Below are 15,298 nucleotides of genomic sequence, written 5' to 3' on the forward strand. Positions count from 1 at the left end.
AGTGTTACATATCCATTCCAACATATTTAAGAATTATTCTGTGTCAAATACTGTTGTGAGTAATAGAGATACAAAAACAAAAAAAAAGAGCATCAATTACTTCAGGTCTTACTTTCTTATGGATAGTAAAATATTAAATACATATATTCATAATAAAAGAAAAATAAGATAAAGTAAAATAAATTAAAATAAAAAGCAACCAACCTGATAAGTGCTATAAGAAGTGGCATTAAGTTAGCACATAGAATGGGTACCTGTCTGAAACTATAGAATTGGGAAAGAGGGGAGGATACAAGGAAAGGTTTTCTGAAGCAGATTACAACCAGTACTAGAGTATGAATGAGTAGCTGCATTATCTTAGAAAATAAAGAAAAATAATTTCAAGTAGAAAACACTTTCTTCAAAGTTCTGAAGGTAAGAAGATACTGTATTTGGATATTAGCCATATAATGTAACAGCAGGAGTCTTTTGTCTGTTTTATTCATTGATGTATCCAAAGGACTCGAAATAGTCTCTGGAATATAATGGGTACACTAATATTAGTTGATTGAATAAATAATTTATGAAGGAGGAAATGTAAGCAGAAGTCAAACAATGAAGGGGTGTCTATGCAATAATAACACTTTTGTAATTTATTGTAAAAACAATAGAAAGTTAATGAAGGAATTGAAAAACAGGAATGGTAACCTTAGGATGGGTATTTTAAGAAACTTAACAACTAGGTGAAAAATGGAATCAACAGTTAAATAAAATGAAATGAAATGAAAATAAGTAATAAAAAATATAAAGAAGGGAAATATCAATTAGGATTCTGTTGAAGTACTGGAGAATGGGATTGCTAGTGGGAGTAGAATTGGAGATAAGTGAAAAAAAATCACAATATACCTATGAAATAGAAACTAAAGTTTTTGTAATTGTATGTGGTGATCTGGGGGAGAGGTAGAAGGTTGGCTTGTGGCTTGAGAAAGTAGTTGGCTAGCGCTGTCATTTGATGAAATGGTTTTAATAGGAGGAATAACAGTTTTGGTAGAAAGATGGTATAATTACATCTTGGACACACTAAGTATGAGAGCCTCTTTGGACACCTACATGAGAATGTCCTTATGGATAACTGCATATAGTAATCTTTATCTCAGGAGAAATACAGGATTGGGTATTTAGATTTGATGATGTTAGTATATCAATGCTTGCTGAAACCATGAGAATGGATGATATAGGGATGCTGCAACTTTCATCCCACTCTCCCAATATTTCTGCTTCTTCCCATTCATAGGGAACACTCCTGCCAACAATTCGAACTGTCAGCTCATGCTCCTCCCTAGCTTCTCAATTTTCAGAACCCCAGACTTCCATTAGTTTATGTTTAGTGTTAGGTGAGGTTATAGTGCTTACAGGTTAGAATACAGAGATGTTCTGTTTTGTTCTTTACATTTCTGCTGCTGGCCAAGACATTCAGGTAGGCCCAAGCCACACAGTTCAGTATAAAAACTCCTACTTGAATAGCTATCAGGAGCTTCCCAAGATATTCATAAGGCAGCATTCCATTTATCATTACACCATCTAATATCTATACCTCCCATAGGTAGAGTCACCTTTAAAAATCATGAGGGGGAAGTAAGAACAACAACAACAAAAACTTACCCTAAGTCCCTAACAGATGAAAGTCACCAATGAGAAAATATAGAAGTATTGCATAGTGGATCCAAATTCTGAGTTTTAAGTCAAAGAGACAGAAACAGAGGGGGCCACGGATTTTGGAATGCTCAGGGCAAAGGCTCATCAACACTTTATCACCAGGACACATACAACCTCACTAACACTATTTCCCTTGAGGCCATCAAGGTTAAACTCATTATGATGTTTATCCTTTTTTTTAATGACAGGCCCTATCTTTGTTTATGCCCATAGGCAGATTGTCTAGACCATTTTTCATCTCCTAAAATCTAAAATGGCTCATATCCATGATCTTTTTTGATTTTAACTCACACCCTTATCTGTTGCTCCTAAAGTATGTCCACTGTCTGTCATCAGCAAAAAAAATCTATGTCTTCAATCTCTTATCAGAATACACTGCTCTTGTTCTGTCTTAAATCTGGCTTTCCCTTGGAGCTTAGACAAGTTAAGTAACTTACTTATGTGCACATGGCTAATAAAGCCTGAATCTGGCTTTCAGACTTAAGCTTGCTGCTTCCAGAGTGAGCCTGGAGCCATGTCTTACTGCCTCTTTCCTCAGAGATCACTACTTCCCAACACCATTTAGACTATACTGTAACTCAATGCCCTTTAGAAAAAATATAATACAATATAAATTCTTCTTTCTTAAATTTCATTTCAAAATACCACTCCACCTTTGTCCTTATTCTCCCACTATAAACACCACAAGAATCTCGAACACATTATGTTTAAAATGTGGTATTTCATATTCTCCACCATCTTGGTCTCAGTAATTCATGCCATGTAGTCATTCAAGCAAAGGAATTAGTCAATTTGCTTTCCCTTCTCACTCATCTCTCCACATTAATTAAGTGGAGTTGACCTACAAAATATATATGCCCAAGGTCATTTCCTAAATTTTGGCTCTCCGTCTTTCACACCAGTTTCTTGCAACACTCTTCCCATTCACCCTTCCACATTACCAAAGTTGAACCCAATTTATACACTTCCTTAGATTCACTTGGCCAAAGAGTTCTAGCTTTTGCTACCGATATCCCCTGATATTAACCACATTCTTAGAGGTGACAGACAGAAGATTATATTTCTTTGAAGAAACAGTTTGAGTTTCAGCATCACTTTCAGGAAAGGTCACATCGCTGTAGCGCTCACCTTGCTTGCAGAACCCAGTACGACAGCTGCTCCCATAATCATGGAATAACTCAATGGTGCCTGACCTCATGCTTTATATCACCCACCTCTTAACTGAATTCCACAGACTTCCTGGTCACTTGTGAAGAAAAGAATGAAATTCCATGAGATATGCTTGGTGCCCACATGCATGCACTGCTAGACTGAGCAGGTTACACAACTGTGAGTTACACCTTCTCGCTGACTGCTCTGTGCTCATGACTTGTGTTGTAGAGGCCACTACGGTTGTCAAATGGGATCTAGCTTCCCTAGAAGCTACCAGAAAGGGCTGAATGATGTAACTTGAAAGTGTATGGGACTCAGCATCCAGCGGATGAACTTTGAACAATGAGTTACAGGTGACAGCAAAGAATTGGCTGATGAAATTCATTTCTTTTTTCCTCTCTGAGAACCTGTTTTAAGACTCAATATTTTAATATAGATTTTGACGTAAGACTTAATTTACCATATTCTTTTTTTCTTAGATGGAAATGTGATCATAAGTTGACCAAGTCATGCTCAGGGGCAGCCTATAGGAGAGCTTCCCTCAGGAGTTCTTGCCGGAACCAAAGGCAAATTCTGACAACTGATGCTCAGGGAGAGTAAATAAGTTATATATTACAGTTTCCTTTAGTTATACTCCAAGCAATGAATATAATCACAAAAACTAATGCCTGGACACAGTAGTCATAAGTCAGCATCACACAATGGTATATATATCTCTCCATCCATAACATCACTCCAGAAAAGTGCCTCAAAAAACATCATTTCATAGACAAGACACAAATCCATTTCACAGAGTTGCAGTGTACTGCATCTTCAGATTCCCTATGTTTATACCATGGAGAAAGCCCTGAGCGTCATGGGGTTTTGTTTTGTTTTTTTCTTTTAACCGGAAAACAATTATTTACAGGGTGGTATACATCAAGTTCTATTTCAAAATACAGATGCCTGAATAAATCAGTTAAGGAGAAAATCATTACAGATGACCGAGGTTGTATGCTTTGTTTGAGACATCAAAAGTTACCCTTGAGATGTTTCTATGAAAATATGTTTCACTTGATTTTATCTTCTCTCTGTTCTAAGATGATACCACGCTAACTTGCAATTTTGCTGTTGGTGGGGTACTTAGCCAGAATAATTACATTTCATAGATAACTGAGTATAAAATAGTAACCTTTTCACATTAAATGAATTTATTAAAATTGAATACTGTATGATGAAATGTGCACCAACTCTACATTAGAGAAAATTTTGAACTCACAAAGAAATAAAAGATGGGATGAGAAAACTTAACCCAAGATCTGCTTTTAGTGGAGGGGTGCCAGATGCATGGCAGTTCTTCATAACTCAAAGGATAGAAATGGCAGTTATCCAGTGATTTGAGGGGAAAATATACAATGATTTATGTAACTACATTCAGGTAGAAGTCAGAGATGAAATTACCTGCTTTGAAGAAAATTTTCTTTTCAAAAAAGGCATTAAAGTTTCATGAGATGTAAGGAGGACAAAGTGCCAGCCAAAAAGAAAAAACTAGCTATATTAGTAGGCAAGGGAGGATATCAGATGACTGGAAGTTAAGTTTTATTAAGTTCTAATATCTTCCTCTAACTATAGATTCTCCAGCAGCATGAAAACACAGCATATTATTATACTTCTCTTATTCTTCTGTGTACTCTTTATCAGATAGCTCATTAAATATCATAGCCTTAATTTATAGAGAAAATTCACAAATAAGCTGGACTGTATCTTCAATTGAAGGGCCATCTATTGTGACCTAGAGATCCATCGTCACTCTAAACTCAATATAAGTGAAAACAAATGCAATTTTATTTTCTCACAACTTCTCTTCCAGACTTTACTGCTTTTCTTCTATTTACCTATTTTGGAAAATTTTGAAATATTCACGGACATATCATCTAACGCTCCCTCCAATCCAATTAATAACGGATGTTGATTAGTCCATTTTTATGCCACTTGCATTCATCCATTTCTTCTTTTCCATGCTTGCTGCTGCAGTCCTATTATAAGCACAGCTTCATATCCAGGCTATTGAATCACATCCGGAAAGATAGTATGACATTGTGGTTATATAAGTTCTGCAATTAAATAGACCTAGTACAAAAAATAGTTGCAGCATTTACTAATTTTGTAGTCTTGAAAACGTTCCTTAGCACTTCAAATCACAGTATGCTCATCTGTAAAATAAATTTAAGATAAAACAATGAACTCTCCAATTTATTGAGTTTAAATACCACCTTCAAGAAAAGTTACATTACTTTGGTGCTCTGCCTGCTTGTCCAGCAGCATAATAAGTTTTGATATTTTTAAATTATCCTCTGAAATTTTTTTTCTTTTCCATTATGTTTTATTATAGGATATTGAATATAGTTCCCTGTGCTATACAGTAGGACCTTGTTGTTTATCCACTCTATGTATACCAGTTTGTATCTGCTAATCCCAAACTCCCAATCCACCCATCTCCCAACTCCCTCCCCATTGGCAACCACAAGTCTATTCTCTATGTCACTGATTCTGTTTCTGTATCACAGATAGGTTCATTTGTGTCATATTTTAGATTTCACATATAAGTGATATCATATGGTATTTGTCTTGTTCTTACTGACTTACTTCACTTAGTAGGATAATCTCTCGTTGCATCCATGTTGCTGCAAATGACATTATTTCATTTGTTCTTTTTTATGGCTGAGTAGTATTCCATTTCATGAGAGGAGGTGAGCTCAAGTCCTTCTACTTCGCTGTCTTTTCCAGAATTGAGGGGTTGCTTTTAGTTTGGATGTTTGCTTTCTCTTTCCTCAGTGTGTGCTGGCTGTTATCCCCTTGATATGAGGTGTGCAGGTACAGTGGCCCTTGTGCGCTCCCAGGATGGTGGGGACAGGGCCTATGCCTGACTCTGAAGCCCCCATTGGGGGCAGCAACTTGCGCCTGTCCCCAGAGCTCATGCAAGCAGTGTCCTGTTGCCTGGGAGCATTCACAAAGAAGCTCTTATGGTGGTCCTGCCCCTCTCCTCGTGCACCCCCCAATAATGGTGCATGCCTCGCAGGTAGGCCCAGGCTTCTTCTGAGCACACCCTCAGCTGCCGCAGCCCAGCCTCCTTAGGCTGTTTCCGCGCGGCCAACCCCAGTCCTCTCCCTGGGTCTGACCTCTGAAGTCTGAGTTTCAGCGCCAGCCCCCACCCACACCAACAGATGAGTGTTTCAGGCTGAGGAGTGCAGGGTGGCGGTGCCCACCTCCTGTGCACGTTACTGTCCATTTTTCCTTCCACAAACTGGTTGTTGCACACTCCTCCTAGGCTACATACCTCCCCCTCCATCCAGGTTGATCTCCCTGCCAGTGAGGAGTCTTCCAGGATGCAGGAACTTTTCCTCCTTCACAGCTCGCTCCTTGGGACGCAGACCATATTCTGATTCCTTCTTTTTCCTTTTCCTTTTATCCTACCCGGTTACGTGGCGGTTTCCTTGACCTTTCGGACGTCTGAGGTCTCCTGTTGGTGTTCAGTAGATGGTCTGTGTGAATCGCCTGATTTGTAGACATATTTTTAATGTTTTTGTGGGAGAAGGGGAGCTCCACGTCCTAGTCCTCCGCCATCTTGCCCCCTCCCCCTCACTATTCTTTTTTTTTAAATTTTTTAATTTAATATTATTTATTTTTTTATGCAGCAGGTTCTTATTAGTCATCAATTTTATACACATCAGTGTATACATATCAATCCCAATCGCCCAATTCATCACACCACCACCACCACCCCTGCCGCTTTCCCCCCTTGGTGTCCATACGTTTGTTCTCTACATCTGTGTCTCAATTTCTGCCCTGCAAACTGGTTCATCTGTACCATTTTTCTAGGTTCCACATATATGCGTTAATATACGATGTTTGTTTTTCTCTTTCTGACTTACTTCACTCTGTATGACAGTCTCTAGATCCAACCACATCTCAACAAATGACCCAATTTTGTTCCTTTTTATGCGCTGTTGGTGGGAATGTAAACTGATACAGCCACTATGGAGAACACTATGGAGGTTCCTTAAAAAACTAAAAATAGAATTACCATATGACCCAGCAATCCCACTACTGGGCATATACCCAGAGAAAACCACAATTCAAAAAGACACATGTACCCCAATGTTCATTGCAGCACTATTTACAATAGCCAGTTCATGGAAATAACCTAAATGCCCATCGACAGATGAATGGATAAAGAAGTTGTGGTACATATACACAATGGAATATTACTCAGCCATAAAAAGGAACGAATTGGGTCATTTGTAGAGACGTGGATGGATCTAGAGACCGTCATACAGAGTGAAGTAAGTCAGAAAGAGAAAAAACAAATATCGTATATTAACGCATATATGTGGAACCTAGAAAAATGGTACAGATGAACCGGTTTGTAAGGCAGAAATTGAGACACAGATGTAGAGAACAAACGTATGGACACCAAGGGGGGAAAGCCGCAGTGGTTGGGGGTGGTGGTGTGATGAATTGGGCAATTGGTATTGACATGTATACACTGATGTGTATAAAATTGATGACTAATAAGAACCTGCTGTATAAAAAAAAAAAACGTTGCTACTCCAATGCTGTGAAAAACTGTCCTTAATGATTTTAAACAATTGGTATTTTTGCAAATATTATACTTTCCATATGCCTATTTCAGATTAATAGGGTCAATGGCAGTTACCTGTGGATAATGTATAAGATTTTATCCACATGCATTTAAGTCACTGATTTAAAAAAAAGTAGGTCCAATCATAATCTTCAATTCATCTCTGTCTTGACAGTGTTTTACTCATTGACTTCATTTCTACAACTAAGATTTGAGTGAAGTTTATGAAATGTTCCAGAAAATAACTTATTGCCTCCAACAGTTTCTCACGAATATGATTTTATTCACAACCCTTAACTCAAAATGTAGAGAAAGTAAAGACTTGGACAAAAGTGATATTTTTCCATGCTATCAAAGTTTCTCTAAACAAAGAAAGAATGTTGGCAACCTTTTACCCTGAATTCTATGTATGTGCTCTACAGCCAAAGTTGGAATCCACATTGAGCCTGATATTGCCATAATTTGAGTGAAAATTATGATCCCACAATTATAATATGCATTTTTCAATCTCTTGAGAAATTTTCCATTTAAAAGAGATCAGTCTCCAAAGGGGCAATTGCATTAGATTAGGACTGTATAGGTGGAATCTTCTCACAGGAAAATTTAATAGCATGCATGACATGTTAAATATGGTAGTTTGGGGATTTTTCATTATCAGTGTTAATGAGTATTTTTGTTGAACACATAAATATTTGATTTTCCAAAACACTGTAAGAAAAATGTATTAGTTTGTGAAAACTAGTATAGCTTCATACAACATTTTTTTCTCTCACTTAAAAAATTTCTGTCAGAATAGTGCAAAAGACTTAAAAGATCCTATAAAGTCTGTCCTGATTTTAAAAATGAGATTTCTGCTGGAAATATGATATCTTGTATTAGTTTTCTATTGTTGCTGTAACAAATGACCACAAATTTAGTGACTTAAAACAACACAACTATATGTTACAGTTCTAGATGTCAGCAGTCTGACAAAGGTCTCACTGGGCTAAAATTAAGGGGTTAATAGGCTCTGGGGAAGAATCCATTTCCTTGCCTTTTTCAGTTTCTAGAGGCTGCCAGCATTCCTTGGCTCGTAGCTCCCTTCTTCTGTCTTTAAGGCCAGTAAAGTTGAATCTCTGACTTTTCTTTCTGTGGTCACATCTCTTTCTGACTACATCCAAGAAAGGTTTCCTGCTTTAAAGGACTCACATGATTAGAGTGGTCCCACTGGAAAATCCAGGATAATCTTTCCATTTCAAGGTCCTTAACCTTTGTCGCATATGCAAAGTCTCTTTTACCATGTAAAGTAACATATTCAATTTCTAGTTCCAGGGATTAGAATACTCACATCTTGGGAGGGGTGGGTGTGAATCATTCTGCCTATCACTTACGTTTAAAGCACTGTAGTTTATATGCATGCTTTGAAAATATTATTTATCAATGGCAGTATATAGCAGAAAAATAAAGTCTTGGTAGATCTACAGGTTTTAACTGATGTGTGTGTGTGTGTGTGTGTGTGTGTGTGTGTGTGTGCACTCACCATGGAGGGTGACATAGAATTTAACAAAGACACATGGCTAATGTGAATTAAATGAAAAAAAATTAATTTCCTGTGATATTTTTAAGCTCATTCTCTCACTGCTTCCAACTTTAGATTATAATTGTAGGGTAACTATACCATCTAAATTAATTTTTTACCTCAAATTATTTTCATTTTTACTGCAACCCATTCATTTAATATAATTTCTTTTAAACAACATTGATGACTGTAAACACGAAAGCCTTATTTGGTTTTATAAATGAAGCAAAACAAATATAAATAACCTATCTTACTTGAAAGGATTTTCTCTTCTTAATTGAAAACAAATGGAACCTAAGCTAAATTAATGTTTACTCTTTCATTCCAACACAAAGGTTATTAGTTAGTGCAAGAGTGTACATGGTTATAAACAGAAGAAACAAGCAGTTGATTAACTTTGGAAAAGTCTAAGCTTGACAATTTGAAATATCAATAAGAAGAAATAAAGAATTGCATTTTAAGCAGTTCAGAATATTTTTAAATGAATTTCTCAGTATCTGCTTATGGCTGTGTGGGTTTAGTAAAGAATGAGTATATCTACTTGTGAAGGGCTCTTTATCTGATGTTTTTCTAAGGGTTTTTCTAAGAACATAAAGTGACTTCCTATTTAAATGAAACCAAGTAATAAAAAGGATTTAGCAAACCCTTGTCAAGGACAATATGTTCATGCTGTAATTCTTTTAAGAACTACCTTATTATTTGCTGTGACAAATTTCAGAAGCTATTAACTCCGGTTTTCACAGTTGTAACTTCGTTTTTCTCTAACTGGATACATTTATATCTTGAACCCCAATATTGCCAGATGGTTCAAACTTAACCCAAATCCAAGCTATTCACTTAAATTAAAATTTAAAATGTATTAGTGAAGACTGCATACGAGTCTTCCTGCACTGTATGAGTGTATACATTTCAGGGTCTTATGAGCATCAAGGAGAGGTGAATGATCTTTGGTTGCCTGGTGCATACTAAGATCTGAGGCATCTTTCACACTCACAACTTGGACTCAACCAGACAGCTCAAAGGAGATGCTTTGAATTTGTCTCAGGTCCATCTCCTTAGGAACTCTGTGCAGCTGACTATTGCTACACTACTTTCTACAATGTGCTGGGAGTTTTCCACCTCCCAGAGCTCCAGGTGTGAAGGGGAGCCTATGTTTCCTCTCTTCTCAGATCCCCTACCCATCTGTGTATTCTTCACCCTGGGGATTTGTGTTCTCTTTTTTGCCTGTTTGTTTTTGAATTTATTTTTTATTGAGGTACATTGGTTTATAACATTATATAAGTTTCATGTGTACAACATTATATTTTTACTTCTGTATATGCTACAACATGCTCACCACCAAAAAGTTAGTTTCCATGTTTCACCATACAGTCGATCTGCTTTACCCATCGCTCCCTCCCCTCCCGCCCCTTCCCCTCTCGTAACTACTACTTTGTACTCTGTATCTACATGCTTGCTTTTGCTTGGTTTGTTCACTTATTTTGTTTATTTGTTTGTTTGTTTTTTATATTCCACATATGAGTGACATTATATGGTAATCGTCTTTCCCCATCTGGCTTATTTCACTTAGCACAATGCCCTCAAGGGGTCCATCCAAGTTGTCTCAAATGGCAAGATTTCATTCTTTTTATGGCTGAGTAATATTCCATTGTATGCATGTATGTTTGTATAGACACACACACACCCCACATCTTCATTCATTCATCTATCGATAGACACTTGGATTGCTTCCATATCTCGGCTATTGTAAATAATGCTGCTAAGAACTCTGGGGTGTATATATCTTTTAAGGTGTATTGTCAAAAAGAATCAGTAAAATAATATGATTAATAAACTGTGATCAAAGCCAAATACCTCAAAATGTTACAAACAACAGTCTGGGTTTATGACACAGACAAGTTGCAAAGTTGCTCTGAGAAAAGCTTTCTCTTAAGCATGATTTTATTTTGTTAGTTTCATTTGCTGAATAATCTATCCAATTCCAATGAAGAAGTGAGTTTTTTTCCCATCTTAGAAGCACTTTGCCTTGATCTGACTCCAGCTGGAGTACTGAGTTCAGAGTTGTTCCATATGGTGCCATAAGACAAGTTGTAAATTTCAGGAAGGCAGTTTCTAGCTAAAACAAGGTGGAGTTTTTCTACAATTAGAGCTGATTTAAGTGGAGGGAACTATGTTAACAAAATATTAAATGCTCTAAGCAAATGCCCAAAATCATCTATTAAAACATTAAAGAGGGAATATTTTCACTGATTAAAAACTGGAGTAGATGAGCTCAGGCCACTTTGAATTCTAAGATTCTACTTAGTCATTCTATAAAACTTCTCATAAGAATATTTAAATGGTCTTGTGTTGATACTCATTTATTTCATCAAAGTTGGCCCAGGTACTCTTCACTTGATGGAAGCAGAGAATGGAGAACGAAAAAGAAATTTTATTTTCTGCACATCTCTAGCCACTCTCACTACACAAATTCTTTATACAGTGTAATAAAATCTTCAAATGTGTGGTTCAAAGAAAACAAGTATACACAAGTCAGGGATTTAGGAAGCTTATGCTTATAATTTGAATTCGATTCTTCTGCAAATTTCTAGAATAAGCAATTAATTTTGAGAAAGAACAACAAAGCTAGAAAATTTGCACTACCTAATTACAAGTATTACTATAAAGTTACAACAATCAACACAGTTTTCAATTAAAACAAGAGTAGATATATAGGTCAATAGAATAAATCTAGGAATTAGCACACATACATATATATACCAAATTTATTTTTGATGAAATTGCCAAAGTAATTCAGTGAAGAAGATAGCCTAAATGGTGCCTGAACAATTGGGCATTTATACAGAAAAAAAACCAAAACAAAACACTTTATCATTTACTTCACCTCATAAACAGAAATTAACTTGAAATGGAACATAAACCTAAATTTATAAGCTACAACTATAAAGCTGCTAGAAGAAAGTATGGGATAAAATTTTGTGGCCTATAGTTAAGCAAAGATTTCCTAGATAGGATACAAAAAGCGCAAACCATAAAAGAAAAATTGATAAATTGAATTTCATTAAAACTAAAATCTGCTCTTTATAAAACACTACTAAGAAAGTGAAAAGACAAACCATAGACTGGAAGAAATATTTGCATAACACTTATACGATAAAAAAGTTGCATTTAGAATAGATAAAGCACTTTTACAACTCAACAATAAAAAACAAACAACCCAATTGAATAATGGATGAAAGATTTAAATAGACTCTTTATAACAGAAACTGCACTATTAGCAAATAAGCCCATGAAAAGGTGCTCAAAATCGTTAATATTCAGGAAAAATGCAAACTGAAATCACAATCGGTCAGCACTCCATAACTACTGAATGGCAACAAACACACACAGACACACACACATACACACACACACATGCACATACATAATCCCTGACTCAATCAAGTTCTAGAAAGGATTCAAAGCAGAGCTCTTGTACATTGATAGGGGGGTGCAAAATGATAAAGCCCCTTGAAAAATGATTTGAAGTATCTTATCTAGTTAAACATACAGTTATCATACAATCCACTTTCAGTATTTACCCAAGAAATATAAAAACATATCTACACACAGACTCTTAGGTGAATAATGTTTATAGTAAGTTTATTCATATTTGTCATTGATTAAAACAATTCAAATGTCCATCACCCAGGGGATGGATAAACATACAGTGGTTTATCCATGCAATTGGAATACTACTAATAAAAAAGTAAATGATATTGAGCTCCATGAACTGTTTGTATATTTTGGAGATTAACCCTTTGTCTGTTGCTTCATTTGCGAATAATTTCTCCCATTCCAAGTTTGTCTTTTCATCTTGTTTATGGCCTCCTTTGCTGTGCAAAAGCTTTCAAGTTTCAATAGGTCCCATTTGTTTACTTTTGTTTTTATTTCCATTTCTCTAGGAGATGGGTCAAAAAAGATCTTGCTGTGGTTTATGTCAAAGAGTATTTTTCCTATGTTTTCCTCTAAGAGTTTTATAGTGTCCAGTCTTACATTTAGGTCTTTAATCCATTTTGAGTTTATTTTTGTGTATGGTGTTAGGGAGTGTTCTAATTTCATTCTTTTACATGTAGCTGTCCAGTTTTCCCAGCACCACCTATTGAAGAGGCTGTCTTTCTCACTGTATGTTCTTGCCTCCTTTGTCATAAATTAGGTGACCATATGTGCGAGGGTTTATCTCTGGGCTTTCTATCCTGTACCATTGATCTGTATTTCTGTTTTTGTGCCAGTACCATACTGTCTTGATTACTGTAACTCTGTAGTATAGTTTGAAGTTGAGGAGTCTGATTCCTCCAGCTCCGTTTTTCTTTCTCAAGATTTCTTTGGCTATTCGGAGTCTTTTGTGTTTCCATACAAGTTGTAGAATTTTTTTTGTTCTAATTCTGTGAAGAATGCCATTGGTGGTTTCATAGGGATTGCACTGAATCTGTAGATTGCTTTGGGTAGTATACTTATTTTCACAATATTGATTCTTCCAATCCAAGAACATGGTATATTTCTCCATCTGTTTAGGTCATCTTTGATTTCTTTCATCAGTGTTTTATAGTTTTCTGAGTAGAGGACTTTTGCCTCCTTAGGTAGGTTTATTCCTAGGTATTTTATTCTTTTTGTTGCAGTGGTAAATGGGAGTGTTTCCTTAATTTCTCTTTCTGATCTTTTGTTGTTAGTGTATAGGAATGCAAGAAATGTATGGGCATTAATTTTGTATCCTGCATCTTACCAAATTCATTACTTAGTTCTAGTAATTTTCTGGTGGCATCTTTAGGATTTTCTATGTATTGTATCATGTCATCTGCCAACAGTGACAGTTTTATTTATTCTTTTCCAATTGTATTCCTTTTATTTCTTTTTCTTCTCTGATTGCTGTAGCTAGGACTTCCAAAACTATGTGGAATAAGAGTGGTGAGAGTGGACATCCTTGTCTTGTTCCTGATCTTAGTGGAAATGCTTTCAGGTTTTCACCATTGAGAATGACGTTTGCTGTGGATTTGTCATATCTGGCCTTTATTATGTTGAGGTAGGTTCCCTCTATGCCCATTTTCTGGAGAGTTTTTATCATAAATTGGTGTTGTATTTTGTCAAAAGCTTTAAGGGTGGAAGACCTAAATAGACATCTCTCCAAGGAGGACATACAGATGGCCAAAGGGCACATGAAAGGATTCTCAACATCACTAATTATTTGAGAAATACAAATCAAAACTACAATTAGGTATCACCTCACACCAGTCAGAATGGCCAACATCAAAAAATCTACAAACAATAAATGCTGGAGAGGGTGTGGAGAAAAGGTAACCCTCTTGCACTGTTAGGGGAATGTAAACTGATACAGTCACTGTGGAAAACAGTATGGAGGTTCCTTAAAAAACTAAAACTAGAACTACAACATGACCCAGCAATCCCACTGCTGGGCATATACCCTGAGAAAACCATAATTCAAAAGGACACATATATCTCAATGTTCATTGTAGCACTATTTACAATAGCCAGGACATGGAAACAACCTAAATGTCCAACGACAGATGAATAGATAAAGAAGACGTGGAACATATATACAATGGAATATTACTCAGCCATTAAAATGAGCAAAATTGGATCATTTGTAGCCATGTGGATGGACATAGAGTCTGTCATACAGAGTGAAGTAAGCCAGAAAGAGAAAAACTAATATTGTATATTAATGCATATATGTGGAATCTAGAAAAATGGTACATATGAACCTATTTGCAGGGCAGGAATAGAGATGCAGAAGTAGAGAACAGACATGTGGACACAGGTGGGGAAGGAAAGGGTGGGACAAATTAGGAGATTAGGATTGACATACATACACTACCATGTATAAAATAGATAGCTAGTGGGAACATGCTATAAAGCACAGGAAGCTCAGCTCAGTGCTCTGTGACGACCTAGGTGGGTGGGATGGGGGGGGTGGGAGGGAGCTCCAAGAGGAAGGGGATGTACATATACATATAGCTGACTTACTTCATTATACAGCAGAAACTAACACAACATGGTAAAGCAATTATATGCAAATAAATAAATTAATGAACTACTGATACTTGCAACAGCATGAATGAATTTCAGAAATTTTCTGCTAAGTGAAAGAAGCCACACAAATAAGCTGTATAGTGATGATTTCGTTTATATGACATACTAGAAAAGGCAAAATAGAGGAACAAAAATATCAAATAATGCTTGGGGTAGGGGAAGGAAAGGGAAGAAGGAAATTGACC

The sequence above is a fragment of the Balaenoptera musculus genome, chromosome 7, assembly GCF_009873245.2.
Source record: "Balaenoptera musculus isolate JJ_BM4_2016_0621 chromosome 7, mBalMus1.pri.v3, whole genome shotgun sequence".
NCBI classification, from domain to species: Eukaryota; Metazoa; Chordata; class Mammalia; order Artiodactyla; family Balaenopteridae; genus Balaenoptera; species Balaenoptera musculus.